Source organism: Tachysurus fulvidraco, chromosome 19 (genome assembly GCF_022655615.1).
Source record: "Tachysurus fulvidraco isolate hzauxx_2018 chromosome 19, HZAU_PFXX_2.0, whole genome shotgun sequence".
Lineage (NCBI taxonomy): Eukaryota > Metazoa > Chordata > Actinopteri > Siluriformes > Bagridae > Tachysurus > Tachysurus fulvidraco.
In genome coordinates, this window is record NC_062536.1 from 3171497 (window position 1) to 3193299 (window position 21803).

Sequence of the window (21803 nt, forward strand, 5' to 3'; positions counted from 1 at the left end):
GGATGTTTGTGTATGTGTGTGTGTGTGTGTGTGTGTGTGTGTGTGTGTGAGAGGGGGGGTGTTTTGTGTGTGTGTGTGTGTGTGTGTGTGTGTGTGTGTGTGTGTGTGTGTGTGTGTGTGTGTGTGTGTGTGTGTGTGTGTGAGACACAGAGAGAGAGAGAGAGAGAGAGAGAGAGAGAGAGAGAGAGATAGGATGTTTGTGAGTGTGTGTGTGTGAGAGAGAGGGTGTGTGTGTGTGTGTGTGTGTGTGTGTGTGTGTGTGTGTGTGTGTGTGTGTGTGTGTGTGTGTGTGTGTGTGTGTGTGTGTGAGAGGGGGGGGTGTTTTGTGTGTGAGTGTGTGTGTGAGAGAGAGAAAGGGTGATGTGTGTGTGTGTGTGTGTGTGTGTTTGTTGTGTGTGTGTGTGTGTGTGTGAGAGAGAGAGAGAGATGAGAAGAGAGAGAGAGAGAGAGAGAGAGAGAGAGAGAGAGAGAGAGAGAGAGAGAGAGGATATTTAGATAAACACACACCCCAAAAGAATATCAGAAAAAGAATAGCCCTGTTACAACGCAGATGAATATACTAACAGTGTGATTTAAAAGCCAGGAGGAGAGTAGTGAGGAAAAATCCCCCATCACTGGGCTTTATACTGGGGAAAGGTACTGTTTGTGGCAACTAACATCACCATACAGTATGAAGACACTGCAACAGCACTGCCCAGAACAGGGAACAGATTCAGGTTCTCATATGGAAAGCAGACTGATGCCCCTTCTGGGCCATGTAGGTTTGCATTTTGTTTCCCCATGTTGTGTTTACTTGTTATCTTTGACTAATATTTAAATTTGTTTGATGCTCTGAAACATTAAAGTGTGACAAACATACCTTGTGTTGTTATGTGTTGTTTTAAATGCCTCAACAAAATAAGGATTCTCTCAGACTTCAGCTGTGTGCCCCACAGGAACAACACTGCTCTGAATAGTCTATATGATCTTGGCTATAACTTCATCTTTAGAAGAGATACAATCGATGCTGTTGTACAGAATCCAGCTATCTGATAAGACCTAAAGATGTTATTGTTAGTTCATAAGCCTGTTCCTGCTGAACAGACACACCTAAATATTTTGTCATTGTTGTCCTTTCAAACATATTCCATATAACTAATAACAGAAATGGTGCTCAAAATAACTCATGGTGTCACCTCATCTTTAACAATCACAAAAATTCACATAGGCCTAAAAATATCCCACAGAGGTCTTTTTTTTAACAAGAACTGCCTGAGTGACAATGACCATTAGCGACTAGATGTAGGTGTATTCAGAAAGACAAAAAAAATTTGACTTTATGTATGTTTAACTTTATGCTAATTTGAAGGGACTTGGTCAACCACTGGGAGTAAAGACAGAAGATCACATGTATTCAGAAAGACAAAAAAAATTTGACTTTATGTATGTTTAACTTTATGCTAATTTGAAGGGACTTGGTCAACCACTGGGAGTAAAGACAGAAGATCACATGTGATCTGTAGCCTCCTGTGCTTGCTAGCAGAAGTATTATTATTGCAACAATAGTAGCTGAGCTGAGCTTATGGTTTTAGCACATTCAAAGCAAAATCATCATCATCATCGTGAAACCACTCAGTTTTTATTGTAATTTAGAAAAATCCTGGAGTAGCTCCTTTAAGGTGCATTGAGAGGAGATAGGGGTTTATTGACATAGAGGCTATTCTGCATTGTGGAAGATTGCAACAAAAACTAACTGTGTTACATGATTATTATTATTTTGCATTAAACACGCTAAGGCCATACAGTATGCTGAGCTAAGTTAATTAGAGCTTGTGTTTTTACCGTAGGTTGCCACAATGGCAAAGAGTGCACACTGTCTCTCCTTCAACTTGATATGATATGATGCAGATATGCACTGGTGAAATTGATATACAATCACTCTCCCTCTGGAATATTTCATTTTAGCAGCAATAAATCTGATTCGTTGTCAAAAGTAAAATGTAGGCTAATAGTGCCAATCATAGTACAGTGACTAGCAACATGTGATAAAATCGCTACGTGTGAACATACTGTACCTACAGGATTTATTATAATATGAAAAGTGTGTGTACGTGTAAGAGATCAAGACTTGGGTTGCCTATACATCCAGCACTACCAACTTTGCCACTGGCCTGATAAGAGTGGAACAACCAATGGAATTATTTCATTATTACATTATTAAAAAAAGACAAAGTTTTGCCCTCTGGGATCACGTTATGAGCTAAGCACATCACTCACATGTGAAGAGTAAACAAACTATTTGAATTCCAATTAACTTCATGTACACAATGAAAAACATTTATGTTTTTGCCTATAGCATAATTTTTTACTATTAACTTTATTAAACACAGTAATTTGCTGAGGTTGATGTAATTCTTTTTAAACATTTACAATTATTAATTCATCTCTTTTGTTTATCTATTCATTAGTCTAAACTTAAATGTTTTTAGTCTGGGCTACATAAATTAAAGACAGGAACACAAAATATTACTTTAGTTTGTTACAGAATATAACATAGTACATTTTTTCTTACCTGATATCAACAATCTTGGCAGGACCTAAATTTACCAAATTTTACTTAAGTGAGCGAACAGGTCCCTCCTGACTGTTCTTCTTTGTCTATATTCTTAGTTACTTTTGTTCTCTGTTGAGATCCCAAAAATCTAATTAAAATTTAGCAGGCAGATCTAAAATAATCCTGGTAAGAACCTTATTGCCAAGTGACCAACTAAGAAGAAGGCACAAATAACCAGCAGCACACACCAAAACAGATATATTTTAAAAAATAATAAAAAAAAAAATAAATAAATCTGTGTCTACTTGTAATCTATTATATTTAATTCATTGGTCAAAGATTATTAACAGCTTGAATGTGTTTTCAGGACAATGGTTTGAATGGTCATTCCATTCTTATGTAGGACTTCATCAGTCCATATTTATTTCAGTCTGTTTTCCATCAGAACTCCAACACACTGATCCATATTGTGACAGCAGCACATGCATGCAGCTAGAGGGAGTCTCTAGCTAGTCTCTAGTCTTCGACTGCCTGCATGGCCTGTGCCATACTTCTTGGCCTTTATCTCACCGCTGCTGGCTAGAATCCCAACCACCCCTCGGCTGTAGACCTACTGAAGGGCCTTCACTGAGGCCTAAACCCTCACCGCAAGTTTGCTACTCCAAGATTGCTGCAACTTTTGTGCCCTCTATTTGCACAGTAAATTAAGTCTGTGTTTTGCACCCTAATCCCTACTCTATGCTTTTTTTTATGTGTTCACCCTACTAGAGTGCCCTACAATATGCACTGTAGGCCCAGTGTGTAGTAATGGTTCTTTAAATATTATTAAGTGCCTATCTATTAGACTATTATCTGCACAAGAACCAAAATTTGTACTGACAGAAATGGAGATGAAACAATCAACAAAACATCTCCTACAGCCACCACTGCTAGAAAACAGGTACAGAGTAAACAGTTCTGTATCATACAGTTATGTCATATTGCATGTAAGCCTATATAAAAAAAAAAAGCTCTTGAATTTTAACAAATCTTTCACCTTTCCTTTAGAACAAGACTTAATGCCAAAATTCCAACTTTGCACACAAGACAATGACATTTGACTTTTTATTGTGTTGCAGTGTTACTGTCCAAAGCAGCATTAATTGGTCATCATAGCTATTTAGACGTCTGTTTACTTCCATGGAGTGAGTTAGTCTATTGCAAATCCATCTGTTGTCTTTATCGTTCTGCATAGCTCTGGGTCGACCAGGTCCAAGGTGTTGACTGCAGTCTTTAGGCCATTAGCCATCCCGGAGATGGGACAATATAAGCTGTAATTGTTAAACGTCTCACTATAAATAGCGACAGTCTTTAATGTATTTCAGTTAATGATGTAAGCAAAGATATTTTTTGTATAGATTTGTCAAAAGCTAGACTAAATTTGTATCCAGAATTGCAAAGTCGAAATGTAAAAGTACACATAAATATAATTCAGTCAGGACCACAACGTAAATGAAGGTTAGCGAGCATACAGTTAGTGTTGGCGGGATGGTTCTGTTCTGGGACAATTTTCCCACGTGCCTGTCCGTGCACATGCATGGACGGGGCGGGGAGGCAGCGCTGGGGAATGAATAGACCCCCACCTTTACAGCTCAGAATCAGAACTGAAATTGCGCGAGGTGCGAATTTTTTTTATGTGAAGAATTTAATCGGCGCTGGCGACGGGTTCGGCTGGAGGAGTCGGGGATGGAGGAGGGTGTTGGATCGCAGCAGTGGCGATGCGTAGGTGCGCTCGAAGGTGAGGATTTAAAGGAGGGAAATTACGGAAGTTGTGCTGGATTGGTGCGCCTTGTGGACAGCTGATTAGCAGCTGATGCAGCTTACTGCGTGGCCTGCCTGAACTAACGCGATGCTTGATAACTGACAAGAGTAGGGTTGCCACTTCAATACAGAAAAATAAGGGACGCCTGCCGCAGCGGGGGCCACACCCCTCGGGGCCACGATGACCACAGTCCCGATGGCGTGCCAGTGGTGGTATATCATAATATAAAACATCTATTCATAAAAATATTACGATTGATACCAATGGACATTATAATAAGATGTCTGCTATTTAAATCAATGTGAACAGATGCACTCAGTCTCTCACTATCACAACTTAAGTGGTCATATTGAATACATAGCTATGACAATAATAAATATACGCCAACAAAGTGTGACTGAGAACACAAAAAATAAGCTTTTGGAGGAATCAGTGTATCAGTGAATATGAGTGGACCAGAAGTAGTAGTGTGCAGTATCGGAGCATGTCAGGTATCTGGAGATGCCATCGTTTCATATGGATTTTCTGTCACTCTGACTCTGTCAAAAGAACCGGCGAGGTGGCGTCCGGCCCTCCTCTGACTCTGATTGGCCATGATTCACGGCCCGTTACCCTAAAACAAACCAATCAAACCAACGATGGCAATGAGTATTAGGGGCAGAATAGGACGCGTCTCCACACAATGCGAGTGGGGTGATTTGCATGGGATGCTGTATAATGTGGACCTATGTAAAATACGGGACAAATCGCGTTCCGTATTGATTTGATACGGGACACGTCATTTTGCCTGTAAATACGGGACGATTCCGTATTTCACAAGAGTTGCCTTAAAATTACAAGGAAAAACGTTAGATTGTTAGTGAAAAAAGTCAAAAAATTTATATAATGAACAGCATGTTTAAATTCAGTTAAATATTGTCATTTTGCATAAATTTGTATGTAATTTTTAAAAAATCATTAACAAAAATTGTATTTTTTTCTGCAAAACAAATTAAAAAAGTACTTTGTCATTATTGGCATAATACTTAAAATAACACTGTGTACAATAGTGGTTTGAAAGATATCGTTATTTTCCATAATTAAAACAACAACAACTAAACAGTGTGTTTCTAGTGAACTTATTTGACTGGACAAGCAGCGAGTCTCCTAGGGGTTTCCTCAGATGAACTCCTCAGATAAACTCAACTGGATGCCAGACCTAACAGGTGAGAATTCCAGGTCTTGAAAGTGTTCCTTTTATTTTTCTTCCACTGCTCAAGTTCAGCTCAAGTTCATGTGCTTTTGTCCTCCTGTTACAAATAATCCCTCAGGATTTTATGAGGTCCATGGAATTTTATCCAGGGATCAGAGGTCATTATAAACTCAGTGTAGAATTGTGTTTAGTCTGATTCACTGTACACAATGAACACACACTTCTCACGTCTCTGAGTCTGTTTAATGTGTTAGAACTAAATGAGTGATGTGTTAATAAACATGTTCTCTATTCTCCATCATGGTAATGCAGGATCACTGGAGTCTTCATCACACACAGATATTCATTATACCCTGAATATGAAAGAAAAACTCGTGAATTAATCAGCACAAAGTGGACTGTGGTACTTTATGATCAACAACATGTAATCATCTCTGCTCCAACAGAAACATTATCATCTCCTGTTTATAATGAATCATTCAACATTTCTTCATTCTTACTAACATCTGTATTCTAACATTTAACTAGAACAAATGAGAACTTCCACAAGTTCTAACAGGATAATGAGCAGATCTTTACCCACCACATCACTACTCTTATCCAATCAAAGGAACTTTAAATAACAAACACTACTGTGTCATTTAGATCTTGTTCTACATTCATATTTAAGTGCAGACTTTAAGAACAAACTCAGGTGAATTTTACAGGAATGACAGAAGACACAATGTTCATTAACAATCACTCTCATCAACTCATTTGTGACTTTTTGTAGACTGTCTGAATCCCTGTTTTCTGCCTTCACATGAATTTTACATCAACACACTTTACTGAACACAAAACAGCACTAAAGAGAATCGTTAGAAAAACTCTGATTAAACAGAATATAGTGACATTTTCTAACCTGATAATCTGAAAGTTATTGAAAAGAAAATGTGATGTTTCAGTGTGTAATGATAATGAGGTTAAACTTTTATTAACAGGTCATTACTCACCACAGTGTCTGTAGTTTGTAATGTCTATCATCCTTAAGATCAGACAGCAGCTTCTTTCCTGAGTCTCCTAGATTATTATCAGACAGATCCAGTTCTCTCAGGTGTGAGGGGTTTGATCTCAGAGCTGAAGTCAGAGCAGCACAGCCTTCATCTGAGACACCACAATCACACAACCTGTAGAGAGACAAAATAACACACTCTTCACTGGTTGTACACAGGGACACTTCTAGAGTTTAATCACTTTGATCACAGGCCCACAAGAATTTTACAGAAACCTGAAAATACAGATTTATTATTGTTTTTTTTCTTTTTACTTTCTTTCTTTCTTTCTTTCTTTCTTTCTTTCTTTCTTTCTTTCTTTCTAATAAATACTGTATGTTCAACAATATTGCATGTGCAGAAATATTGGATTGAACATAGTGTTATAACAGCAGTTACATGAGATATAGTAAAGCATTGTGCAAAACAGCAATCAGTCAACTGAAATGTCAGACAGTGTGTGCAAATAGTAAAGGAACAGTGTGTAAAACAGCATGTAAACAGATTGATGGATATATATTGGAAGAGTGTGTATTTAGTGTAGATCTGTGCAGCCCATACAGTTGATGTGTGTGTGTGTGTGTGTGTGTGTGTGTGTGTGTGTGTGTGTGTGTGTGTGTGTGTGTGTGTGTGTGTGTGTGTGTGTGTGTGTGTGAGAGAGAGAGAGAGAGAGAGAGAGAGAGAGAGAGAGAGAGAGAGAGAGAGAGAGAGAGAGAGAGAGATCAGTACAGTTAAGTTATCAGACTGTCAGTAATCATTAGTTTTTGGAGAAGTTGTTAGTTCATTGGTGTATTTTTTAAACCCAGACAGTGAAAGTGGGTTAAAGTGAATGGTTTATTCAGTATTGACAAGAACAACTGTGACTGTGTTTTATTTATACAGAATGTGTTTATCTATTGTTACGACCTGGATGAAGATTAGACCATGATTTATTATTAATATTTTAATATATGATCTTACCTCAATGTCTCCAGTTTACAGTGAGGATTCTCCAGTACAGCAGAGAGACTCTTCACTCCTGAGTCTCCTAGTTTATTATCAGACAGACTCATGTGTCTCAGGTGTGAGGGGATTGATCTCAGAGCTGAAGTCAGAGCAGCACAGCCTTCATCTGAGAAATCACACTTACACAAACTGTAGAGAAACACAATGACAAATTCTTCATCAACAGATTTTAAAACCCTTTATTACAATTACTAAAATATTGTCAGATATATTCATTAAATAAATTTGACAGAAACAGAACCAAACCACAAATAAGATTTCTAGTGAGAATGTTTCCTCACATCAAATAGACTATAACACAATAAATGTTCATCTATTACACTGCAGAAAGGCATGAAACAGTTTAACTCTGTAAAAAATATGGATTTACATTTATATCCGTTTACTTTTGTAGCAGAGATGTTTTTAAATTCTTTTAATTTTCCAACATCAAACTTCCACCTAATCACTAATTAAATCATCATCATCATCATCATCATCAGCTGATAATCAGGATTGTGAACTTCAGAATATATAATCAGTACAAATCTGTTCTTAACTTGTTTATAAGTGTTTCTATTACTAAAGTATACAACACACCAGACAAGACACCACCTTGTCTAACACCTCTATAAACTTTATAAGGATCCACATAAGTCACCATTAACTTTCAGTATACTTTCAACATCACTGTACAAAACCTTTGTCATGGAAAAACAATCAGGACTAAATTTAGTCCACATCGACTCGGTCAAAAGTCTTTTCTAAAATATCCCAGATAACAGAAATATTATAAAAATTCATCTTCCTGGGACACAATCTGTCTGATCACGATAGATGACTTGTTCTAAGACTTCACTCAGTCTGTTGCCAAAACCTTGGAGAGTAATTTATAATCTCTGAATAACAAACTCAGCAGTCCCCAGTGTTTAATATCATTTAGGTCAGGTGTAGGTTCCCCTTCAGAGAAGGCTTTTAGTACTGGGGGAATATTGTTCCTCTCTTGTGGTCCTCACTAAAGCTGGATCTTGTTGATAGACTTGTGTTTCTAACAAAAACCTTGACAACACAAATTTATAGTACAAATACTGACATGTATAGTGTAGGTTTAGTTCATTCACCTCTGAATCATTCTGTTTTTTACAATGGAGTCTTATTACAGTTTAATTTTATTATAACAGTTAGAGTGTAAAACAGACCCACTTGTACACAGAACAGAATTTTACATGTTCTTACATTATAATACAGAAAACTTCTTTATTTCTGTTCTGTTTATAACAAGTTTTACTGATTTGACTGTAAAAAATTAAGAAGTTAAAATAAATATAATAAAAAAAGCTGATAGCTGACAGATAACTGACTCTTGATGATCATTTTAACCTTCATCATGCAGCCTGCCAGGACTCAGCCCGGACTTTGGCCACGTGCATTTGTTTATGTTCCTTGTCACGTGTCTGCCCCACCTTTGTCTGCTCCTCCTGTCTCCACACACCTTTTTCCCACTGACATTATCTTTTGTCTATTTAACTGTGCCGCGTTGCCTTATGCAGTGCGGAATCTACTGTTGTTTGGTCATCTTGTCCTGGCTCTAGTCTGTGTTATGTTTCGTGTCCTGTTGTTATTAAACCCTGTTTATTTTTGCTATCCTGCGTTTGGTCTGTTTTATCCCGTAACCGTGACACAGCCCTTCTGCCCCTGATGGAGGGTAAATCCATAAATTCTATATTGTAATAGTGTGAGCTGATCAGAAACTCTTGTGTAATTTTAGCCACCAAGTTCTATTTATTTCCATCATTTCCATGTCAGTGCTGCTTTTAAACCTTGCAGCTCACACAGTACATTTAGTTTGTGTCCCAGCTCCAGTTTGTGTGATTAGTTCCAATGTTTTAATAAATTTCACAGTAATTTCAGACACATTGCAGTCACATCAGAGTCTGTGAGAAATCATCAGTATACAGTGAAAAGAAACAATCTTCCTCCTCAGGACATTGATAATGAACCTAAAACTTCTGCTTCAGTCTCACTATTAAAGAATGTGTCTTACTGAGGAGCAGGTCATGTGATGCTCAGAGATATGATCTTACCACAGTTTCTCCAGTTTACAGTGAGGATTCTCCAGTACAGCAGAGAGACTCTTCACTCCTGAGTCCCCTAGATTATTCCTGTACAGATCCAGTTCTCTCAGGTGTGAGGGGTTTGATCTCAGAGCTGAAGTTAGAGCAGCACAACCTTCATCTGAGACACCACACTTACACAAACTGTAGAGAGACACAATGACACACTCTTCAGATGACACAGACACAGATTTTTATTATATAAGGTATAATTAACACTGAACAAAACATTACTGTAAGATTGTGAACAGTGGGTGGGCCTGGGTAAAACAGGGTGGGCACAGGTTTGAGAAGAACTCAAAATCAGCAGTCAATTAACAGAACTTGCATGACTGTAAAAAGAGGACAATGAGCTGAAAGAGATCTGTTCATTTATCAGTTGTTTATGTAGCGCGCACACACACACACACACACACACACACACACACACACACACACACACACACACACACGGAGCTTCACCATTCAATAGGATTGTTTCACCTGTCAACATTAGTGTGTATGGACACTTAACCCTCTGAGGCATAAGGGTATTTTTTTGGGCCTGGAGAAGTTTTGTCATACCCTGACATTTGTGCTTTTTACAGTTGCTTATAAAGATATAAATAGCTAAAGTCTAATATCACTGTAATCAGCACAAACTGGACTACAATAATATGTGAGCAGCTTGTATGTACATGATTGTGTTTTTGAGAAAACAATGCTTATGCCTGGTTAGTGAAAAATGAAACATTTTAAATCACTTGAATAAGGCCATAAAACACATACAGAACATTGGTTCACAGGACTTTTGAGAACTGGATCTTGTAGCCTAGAGTTTTTGCTTCAAAATTATGTGAAAATCATCTTGTGTACTCGCTCACAGAAAACAATATACAGTGGTACCCCGCTTATCGACCTTAGACCGTTCCTTAAAACCGGTCGAAATGCCAAAAGGTCGAAGAGCGAATGTAATTATCCCATGTACTTCTCCACTCCAGAGCTTCCTCCACTACAGAGCTTCCTTCCAGGCCATGGTGCTCACACCATGGCCTGGAACCAGTTAACTGCCCGATCGGCTCAGTTCTGGAGTTCTTACAGGAACAGTTTGCCGCAGGGGTTAACCCCCTCGACCCTAAAGGTTTACGTGTCCGCAATCGTGGCATATAGCACCCCGCCGGCGGGGCAGTTGCTGGGTAGGCATCCATTGGTGACACGTTTCCTCCGTGGCGCCCGAAGGCTGAGGCCCGGGACGCAACCCAGAGTGCCTGTCTGGGATCTGGCATTTGTGCTGGCGGCTCTATCGGAGCCCCCCTTCGAGCCATTGACCGAAGTGGCCCTTAGGTTTCTGTCTATTAAGACCACCTTCCTCTTTGCGATTTCCTCCCTGAAGATGATCGAGGATCTGCAGGCCCTGTCCGTGGCCCCGTCTTGCCTGGTGTTTGCCCCTGGCATGGCCAGAGTGTTTCTCTATCCGAAACCTGGGTACGTACCTAAGGTGCCTTCGGGCCCCTAAAGACCTGTCATGTTGCAGGCATTCTGCCCTCCTCCGTTTACAGCCCCCGAACAGGAGTGACAGAACCGACTGTATCCAGTGCGAGCACTGGTCACTTGCCTCTGCAGGACGAGTCCGTGAAGAAAGTCGAAGCAGCTGCTCGTCTGCTACGGCCCTAACATGAAGGGTTTCCCGGCCACTAAACAAACTTTGAGCAGATGGGTAGTGGATGCGTTTGTGTCGCCTCATGAGTCCTCTGGCCTCCCCGCACCGCTCGGGATCCGAGCTCACTCCACCCGGGGTGTGGCGGCCTCTACGGCCTGGTCCGCTGGAGTGGCACTCCAAGACATCTGTGACGCTGCGGGTTGGTCCACCCCGCTGACCTTCGTCAGGTTCTATGACCTTGACCTCAAGCCACCCCGGGCTCCTCTGTCCCACGTGCAGGCCCTCACACGCGAGGCCCTCACTCTCTAAGCAGGGTCCCGTCAGTGTGGCGTGATTGGACACTCCGAGATCCGAAAGGGAACGCCTGTAGGTTACGACCGTAACCTTAGTTCCCTGAGGAACGAGACGCTGCGTCTCTGTGCCACACTCCCTGCATCCCTGCGGCACTTACCTTCTCTCGCAGGAGCTAGCGTCTTGTCCATCTCACAGCCATTTGTAGCTTCCTGTTTACGCGACGTCACCCGCCGATGACGTCACATCCCAACGCCTATCGGTCAGATTACACCCGTGGTTCAGAGCACGGCGTTGCCATAGCGTTTCGACGCAGCGTCTCGTTCCTTAGGGTACTATGGTTACGGTCGTAACCTAGAGACGATTTATTTTCAGTCTTTGAGTCAAAATTCTCTGAAATTATATTTGTCTGATTATTATTTAGTTTGGTGATATTTAAAATGATTTTATTAAAGTGATGATTTTAACAGAATAGTCAAAATTAATCAGCACCACATCATATATTATTAAATTCATTCAGTGTTTTAATTGGAGTTAAAATGACTTTGTTGGTGTTGCCCCATGTACTCAGAGAGATGATCTTACTTCAGTGTCTCCACTTTACAGTGAGGATTCTCCAGTCCAGCAGAGAGAATCTTTACTCCTGAGTCTCCTAGTTTATTCCTAGACAGATTCAGTGTTTTCACAGTCAGATGAAGTTCTCTCAGTTTGGAGGTTTCTGATCTGAGCGCTGAGTCCAGAGATGACCAACTGTTTACTCCAAGTGAATCACAGCTGATACTAAAGGAAATAAAATAAAACATAATGAACTCACACTTGTGCAAATGATCAAACACATCCTCAAAGCTTTCACTGAACCTTCTCACATTTTAAAATAGATAAAGTCTGGATGTTCCAGTAGGAGCATAAAAAAAGCTCTAGTTAGTCCTGAACGCAGTACCTAGAATCCTAACTAGAACCAGAAGATATGAACACATCACTCCTATCTTATACACACTGCATTGGCCCCAGGATGAGAACACATTTGTTTTGTCATGATTTTAATGAACAGTTTTTCTTAGGTAAAGGAGCAGATCTTGCTGCAGTTAATCACTGTTGAACTAGACACATACATATTTTACGGGTGCAGCCTTTAGAAACTTAGCGGTAATAGTGATGTAAACGGAAAGCGAGCATCCGTGAGCTCCTACTGCACAGAACAATAAACGATAGTTTTGTAATAAATGCGTAACAAAACAAATACAAATCAATCCATACTATTTAGAATGAGAATAAAACCTTAAAGTTTTAATAATCATTACATATTAAAAATGAGGTACATAAAGAAAAAGAAAAATTTATTTTTAAAATCCATTATAAAATACACCATCCTAATTGTTAGTTGATAAACCATTTTACATCATTTGAGCATGACCTAATGTATAGAGAAAATAAAGTTCAACCAATTTTACTGTGGAATTTTTTAATAATCCCTCAAAATCACCAAATCTTTTACAAATTTAAAAGTGTTAGTTGATAAAACTCACTCAGATCACTCATAATGACCTACTCTATGCTCACAATAAAGATCAAATTATGCTGCTCTGGAATTCTGAAGTAATTTTCATTCAAACTAGATATTTCTGTCTATTGTATTCAACCAGAATCCAAATTTGATGCATTATAAAAAGAACATTTTGAGATGTAAGTTGCTCAAACCAAATCAGATCACTTAAGAATGCCCTCCTCTATGCTCACAATAAACAAATTTACTGTAGGATTTTGAAGTAATACCTCTTCAAACTCACTGTCTATGCTTCAATATAATTGACATTTTGATTCATTTCCAAATTTGATTGATTTTTGATTGGACAGTTTAATTGTTAGTTGATCAAAGTCAGATCATTTTATAATGGCCTATTCTATGATCACTATAATGATCAAGCAAATTTATTGTGGAAATATTTAATATTTGCTCTTTAAATTTTTGCCACTTTTAATCCATGATAAAATAGATATTTCAAATTGTTAGTTGATCAAACTGAATCAGTTCACTTTATATTGAGATACATCATGCTCACAGTAAAGCCAAAATAATTCTACTGTGGAAATTTAAAGTTATTTTCATTCAAAGTTACAATGTCTGTAATCCATTATATTACAGACATTAATTAAGTTTAAAATGTTATTTGTCACATACATAAACATACACAGTCTGACATGTAGTGAAATGTGTTTTACGACTGTTCCTTATTTTAGTAAGCAGAAGTATAAGGAAAAATAGCAAAATGGGTATAAGAACAAAACTACAGAGGAAAATTAAAATGTAGATACAATTAGGATGTAGATACAGTAAAAATAAATGAATGAAAAATAATTCTGTACAGTGAGCCGTGAATGGGATGGAATATGGATGAGTAGGTTATATATAATTTACATATATACAGGCATTGTATATAAAATTCTACTAACTAACTTTAATTCATAATAAAAGGCTTGATTAATCTTTATTTTAGAGTAGGTCATTCAGAAGTGATATGAGTCAGTTTGATCAACAATCAATGTGAATTTTCCATTTTATAATGGATTAAATGTTGCCAACTGGCTGAATTATTTTAATTTAATGATGTAATCAATGTAATGATTTTAAAAGGGAATTACTACATTACTTTTAACATTTATCAGACTGTACACTTATAATCACACCCTCCAGTGTCACCCACATGAGGATGAGGTTCCCCTTTGAGTCTGGTTCCTCTCAAGGTTTCTTACTTCCATTCTAGGGAGTTTTTCCTCCCCATAGTCACCTGCGTCACCTCAGACTTGCTCATTGTGGATAAATACATAGACATTTAAATATATCTAATATTAATATTTAAATTATTCTTTATATTAACCTTTTGTTCTAAGTTTAAGCTCTGTAAAGCTGCTTTGGGACAATGACAATTGTAAAAAGCGCTATACAAATAAACTTGAATTGAATTGAATTTCCGCCTCACAAATAAAAGAGTAATTAAGGTAATTTTTCATTAATGCAGTAAACATGGTTCTATAAACAGGTGTGCTAAATATACACCAAACATCCAACATAAACCCAGCATTAACTTCCTAATTATTTTAAGATATTAAGATAAGTCATAAAAACAAAACTTCAAAACTCCCTCAAATGTAATCACCTGCTTCTACATGTTTAATAGCTGCCCTTCAGTATCATTCATTTATTAATGCAGTTTTTATTCCCTAATTTATCTATTTACATGAACTCCACTCTGTAACACCTTCAGGTCAGAACATCCCAAAGTCCATATTAGAGTGTGTTCAGTTCCTCTCTAACACTGTAACAGTAGAACAGTTATATTCACATTTACTTACATTGCTTTACTGGATGCTGTAATCACAGGCATCATCTTCAGAATAACATCTTCTGTTATTTTATCTGTACTGAAATATTTACTCAGGTCAAACTCAGTCAGTAACACAAACACCAGAGCAGACCACTGTGAAGAAGAAAGTTCATTTTGTTTTCCAAATTTCAGGTAGTGTTGGATTTCCTCCACTAGAGAATTATCACCCAGTTCATTCAAACAGTGGAACAGATTGATGGATTTCTCTGTAGGAAGATGTTCACTTATCTTCTTCTTTATGTACTGAAATGTTTTCTTTATGTTCTGGAATCTACTTCCTGTCTGTGTTACTAAAGCATGTAAGAGTTTCTGATTGGACTCCAGTGAGAGACCAAGAAAAAAGCGAAGGAAAAGATCCAGATGTCCATTCTGACTTTCTAAAGTCTGATCTACAGCACTCTTGTGTACATCTGAGATGCATATAAATTTAAAATATATCATCCAAAAATTAAAGCTCTGCTTTTGTATCAGAATATTTCTCTTCTCCTTCATTAAGGTTAGGCTTTGTAAAGTCTGAGGTACTGCAATGTGTACATGTAATATTGTATTTTCTTTCATCCACCCATTAGAATATTGATTCTGTTTAAGAACATTTCTCTTCTCCTTCATGAAGGTCAGGTGCACATACAGAGCTGCGAGATGCTCCTGAATGCTCAGATGAACAAAGCAGTACACTTTACTGTGGTGAAGCCCAAACTCCTCTCTGAAGATCTGAGTACACACACCTGAGTACACTGCTGCTTCTCTCACATCAATACCACACTCTCTCAGGTCTTCATCCTAGAAGATCAGGTTTCCTTTCTTCAGCTGCTGAAAAGCCAGTTGTCCCAGTTTAAGAAGCATTTCTTCATCACTCTCCTGCTTCTTTGAGTATTTTTCTCTGATGATGTTTGTCTGAATGATGAGGAAGTGTGTGTACATTTGAGTCAGAGTCTTGGGGATCTCTCCACTCTCTGCTTCACACAACATTCTCTCTAGAACAGTGGCTGTAATCCAGCAGAAGACTGGGATGTGACACATGATGTAGAGGCTTCTTAATGACTTCAGGTGTGTGATGATGTTATTGGCCAGGATCTGATCACTGATCCTCTTCCTGAAGTACTCCTCCTTCTGTGGGTCATTGAACTCTCGTACCTCTGTGACTCGATTCACACACTCAGAGGGGATTTGATCAGCTGCTGCAGGTCTGGAGGTGATCCAGATGAGAGCAGAGGGAAGCAGATTCCCTTTGATAATGTTTATCAGCAGCACAGGCACTGATGCTGATTCAGTTACATCACACACTCTCACTGTGTTCTGGAAATCTAGAGGAAAACGACACTCGTCCAATCCATCAAAAATGAACAGAACCTTTTCCAAACTGAACATTTCTGTTTCTTTTGTTTCCTTAAAAAAGACATGAAGGAGCTCCATCAGACTAAGTTTCTGGTCCTTCATCAAGTTCAGCTCTCTGAAAGGAAGTGGAAATATGAGGTGGACGTCCTGATTTACTTTCCCTTCAGCCCAGTCCAGAATGAACTTCTGCACAGAGACTGTTTTTCCGATGCCAGCGACTCCCTTTGTCAGCACAGTTCTGATGGGTTTGTCCTGTTCAGATAAAGGCTTAAAGATGTCATTGCATTTGATTGGTGTTTCCTCTGTTGTTCTTCTCCTGGATGCTGCCTCAATCTGTCTCACCTCATGTTCATTATTAACTTCTCCACTGTCTCCCTCTGTGATGTAGAGCTCTGTGTAGATCTCATTCAGGAGTGTTTGGGTTCCCAGGTTTATTATCACTCCATTCAAACACTGAAACTTCTTCATCAGATTTAATTTGAACTTTTTCTGGAATTTATTTGCAGCAGCAGATTCTGGGTCGTGCCTGTGATATGGAGAAACAAGAAGATGTGGTGAGACATGGATTTCAATTATTAGACTTTAAGATCACTATTTTCTGACTGGTCACCACAGATAGGTCTTTATAATGTTCTCACTATGTGTTTTCCTTCATCTCCTGTATGTTTTCTATAATCTAATCCTTCTTTAGTTAATAACAGCAGAGAGGCTTATAATATCAGTGTGTCAGGGTCACAGTCATGTTGGGTTTGATCTTACCCTGTATCTGTGATCTTCGTTTCTGTTCTGTCTCCTGTCTTCTGTAGATCACTGTAAATGAAATTTGTAGTTCATTTCATCAGTTCACACTACATTAGTGGTAGTTTTCTCAGTACTTAATACCACATGACTATGGAACATTATGGAACTGCAAAAAAATCTCGCCCTATTTTAACTCTAGTTATTCTAGGTTTATTTCTGTGTCTGTTAGAGATGTGACTGAATCCATCAGCCTGAATGAACAGGTAATGTGTTCTAAACAGATACAAATACAGATACAGTTTATAAGAAATCATGTCAGAAAGGTTCACAGGTATAAAATCCCTAACTATAACCAGTATAAAACTACAGCCTGAATGTGACACCAGTCCATCACACATAGGGGCAATTTATCTTCACCAGTACACCTACTGGTATATGTTTGGGAGGTGGAAGGAAACTAGAGAACCTGAAGGAAACCTACATCGGAAACCTATTTAGTTTGTCATCCTGTTTATGTAGTTAAATTTTCCTTTAAGTGTGACTTTAGCAATGACATTAACAGTGAGGAGACGTTACTGTACCTGTGCGGAATTGATGGGTCTCCATCTTTAAACACAGGAGGATGATGCATAGACCAGTCACTCTTTATGGAGTTACAGCTGTATGTTTGTGATTCTGATCTCTTTCCCTGGAGTTTACTGTACAACATTATACACAGTCCTTTAGTCATTTATATAACTCTTTATTTCACTTACATTAAACAATACAATTTTACTGTGAATTAGTGACTGTTAGATGTGTATAATTATATACTGTAATATTAAAACATTTGGTTAAATCATTTCATATTTACTAATAATAATTTAGATGTGAATATTTAATGACTAGAACACAAGGATGTCGTAGATTACCAGTTGTTTGATGGTGTAGAAACATTATCTGTGTCCTGATCAGGAGTCTCCATCTTTAAATATTAGTAAAGTTTACACAAATACACAGCTGAGTCCTGAAGAGTCTGATCTCTTCTGATGGAATGGATCACACTCCTAGAAAACACACAAACAAATGTGCAATTAAATTATTACATGAATTTTTATATCTTTATCCTTAAAAAATGCCCTCATTGATTTAATTAAAAGCAATTATTTGTTTATGTAGCACAGTGAGTGAGTTGGTGTTAGGGATCAGCGCAGACTTGGTGCCATGTGCGTTTGTTGTTTGTTTGTGTCACGTGATTGCCCCGTCCACTTCTGCTCCTCCCCGGTCATCACACCTGTTTCCCATTGTGTGTGATTGTCCGTGTCACTATATATGTGAGCCGCGTTGCATTAGGCAGCACGGCTTCATTGATAATATTGTTAGTTCCCCGTGTGTTGTGGTTTATGTTTGTTTTTCCCTCATGTATTAAACCCCTTTCATTTGAAGCTATCCTGTGTACGGGTCTGTCTCCAAGCCACCTCTGCCAGGGTCCTGACAGTTGGTTATTGCACTAGAAATGTTGCAGAGTTAAAATGGTTGAACTCAATGTGCACCTTGTATTATCCAGTGAATAAATGTTGTAAACAGAAGCTGATGATAACGATAATTCTGTTTGTATAACCAGTGGATCATCTGAACACGTTCATGTGAAGTCTCACACGAGGTAAAGAGTGAGCCTCTAACACACACACACACACACACACACACACACACACACTGACAGCATATTTTACATTTAGCTTCCATGTCTCAGATTGTGTTGAATGTGGAAACAATCTGTGGATCCAACTTTCTCAACATACATGTTGCCAGTTCTTCACAAGACATAATTCCCATGCAGGTATGTGCTTCAGAGGGCAGCAACCCTGCCTGTGAGAGAGAAAACTGAAGATGCCCTGCCTGTGTGAGGCAGAACTAGAAGGTGCAGGATACTTCTACTGTATGTGAAGAACTACCAAGTGATTGAGAATCTCTACAAAAAGTGACTAATAGAACATAAATAAATGTACATAATAGGTTACTTAATAGGCCTTTATAATTAAGCTTGTTTTTATGGTTATTGGGCAAACAGGATAAATAAAATGTTTTATTAGTTTAATAGAGTTAGTTTATTATTAATTTGTGATGCAATATGTTTGGCACTTCACTATGACTGAATAATTGATTGACTGAATAATTAATTAATTTTATCAGCATATGGCTTGACTGCAGTGATTTAGTTTTTACTATTGACACTTTGCACCTCCAAATAAAACTTTAACAAACCTCAAAAGGTTTAAATTGTGTTGTGATCTTAATTTTAATGTGTGTGCTTAAAGGAAACAGAAATGTACCCATTAAGCACATTCAGTCTTACTTTTAAATAAAGTTACATATTATTGTATGAGAGATTAATATTTTATTTTAACTTAACTTTTCCTAATGAAAAATGTGACTTGAACTCAACAGAATATCTTGAAGGACATTTGGTAAGCTTAATAGGTACATTTACCCTAATATCACCATTTAGGTGTTAAGATTTTTATTCTAATTATTTTTTTTATTTTATAACAAAAAAAATAAATAAATCCCAGAAGGGAGAAACAACCTAAAGAGACCCTACACAGAATGATATCTAGTGGTTATTTTTAGAATTTTTTTTTTTAATTTATTTTATTTATTATTTTTTTTTATTTATTTGCATTTTTGACTTTTTATCTGACACTATTTTATAATGCAGTCATTAATGCAGTCATCAGTAATTAACTAAGCAAAGCTCAATGACTCTATTAAATGTTAGCTAGAGAAAATTAGCTCTTAGTTAATCTCTTTATTTTTAATGCATGGTCTGGAAACCAAAAATTGTTATCCAGGCCTTAAGACAGCTGATTTCACCTGGCAAAGAGGAGACTGAAGGAGAAAACCCCCAAAAACAAACAAGTGAAGGCAGCTGCATGTGCCTGTGTTCGGTAGTTTCCTGCTTTGTTCAGTTTTTTATTTATAACACTTATTTTATCAGCAACAGGTTTCAGAAAAGGTTTTCACAAAAAGGTTACATTTATGCTTGCTTGCTATTCCTGGTGATAGTTTTTGTTGTTTCTCCTTCCTGGAATTTGAAACCAGACACAAATAAAAATGATTTTACACGATACTACAGTATAACTCACCGTTAGTAAAGTCCTTGTTCTGAGACATTAATGTCGCCGTTTCTGCCGCTTTAAAGATGATTAACTTGTCTGAACGATCCTAAAATGGAGTCGAGACATAGAGTTGTTGTTGTTGTTGTTGTTGTTCTTCTTCTTCTTCTTCTTCTTCTTCTTCTTCTTCTTCTTCTTCTTCTTCTTCTTCTTCCTCTTGTAGTGTTTTATGGCGGTAGAGAGACCGACTTTTACTTTCGAAATAAACATATAAGTCACGTGTCGTTTCGGTTTGAGTCGACTCTGAGTCGGCTCCTTTGGTGATTCGGAGAGAACTGAAAAACTGACCATGAGTAAAATAGTTCTTTCACAAAAATACTGATATGAATTCAATACAAAATATCTACTGAAAAATTGAACGCACAATGTGTTGTTAGTAAATATATTTTTGTTGTTGTTTTTTTTTAGATATGTTCAACAATGGTCTATAACTGTTTAAATTTTAATAGAAATTATTTCTTAGAATACATTTTGTACAATTTTATTATTAAAAAAACCCCACAAAGAATCATTAAATACCAAATATATAACGTGGAATTAATTAATTATAAATATAATACAATTAATTTTAATTATATATTTTCTCTCAACTATTTTGAAATTACAGTATGCTGACAATAAAACTGTTAGATGAGTACATTAAACATATTAAACTTGTTAAACAAGCACTTTAAAACATTCATCATACATTATAAAACATATTCTTTATAAAAAATAAAAAAAAACATCCAACATACCAGCAGGTTTAATTACAAACAGAAATATTTATTTATATTTATTTATTTATATATTTATTATTAACTTGAAAATATGTTCAGATGTTAAATATGTAACATTTAGGTCAGATATATATCTATAGTTCATGTAGTGTCCTATAACAGTGTTCTGCTCATCTCAACATAATAATTCATAATTCCATGTAGTTTAAAAAATTTTTAAACTAATTTTGTATTTGGGACTCAAAGTCACCAGGCAGCTTTGCTATGTCAAAATCTTTTGTTTTGTTGAAAATTAAGGAAAAGGTGTTCATCAAATATTTTACCCTTAAAACTGTCAGGAACATGAGTGCACATGCTCTGTCACAGATTATACACATAATTTTCCTACAAATTGCAGCTGTTTTTAAAGGCAGAATACACCCTGACCTGTATGTTGTCTCAAGAAGCTGATATTATTAGTCACTTATATTGAACTTATCTGAGTGAATGTCTTAAAATGATGAACAGTTCAAAGTTCTTTGGTGAGCTCAATGCTGATGATTAGGAACAAAAGTTTCTGAACTATTTCTGAAGTTGCATAATATTTAGTCTTGTTGCTTAAGTGTGGTTATGTTTTGCTTCAGACCTCATTCACCACAGCTCTGAAATCTAGCCAATTAATGTAATAACACATATCATAAATTGTCTCGTTTTTCATTAACACGTGTATCCTCATTCATAAAAATGCTCTTAAAACTAACCTGCACTGATTTTGCAATGATAAAAAGTTCATAATAATGAGAATAGGAGAAAAAAGTTGTCACAAAAGTCTATACTATGAATTTCACATTATTTGGAAAATCCAGCGTTTAGATGATCCACACTCATTTGTGTAATAAACACAAA

The 21803-nt window shown here is 37.3% G+C and overlaps 1 pseudogene; it reads right to left on the minus strand.

Moving 5' to 3' along the window:
• Positions 1-5190: 5190 nt before the first annotated feature.
• On the minus strand, positions 5191-20363 carry LOC113645455 (annotated as a pseudogene).
• Positions 20364-21803: the final 1440 nt, after the last annotated feature.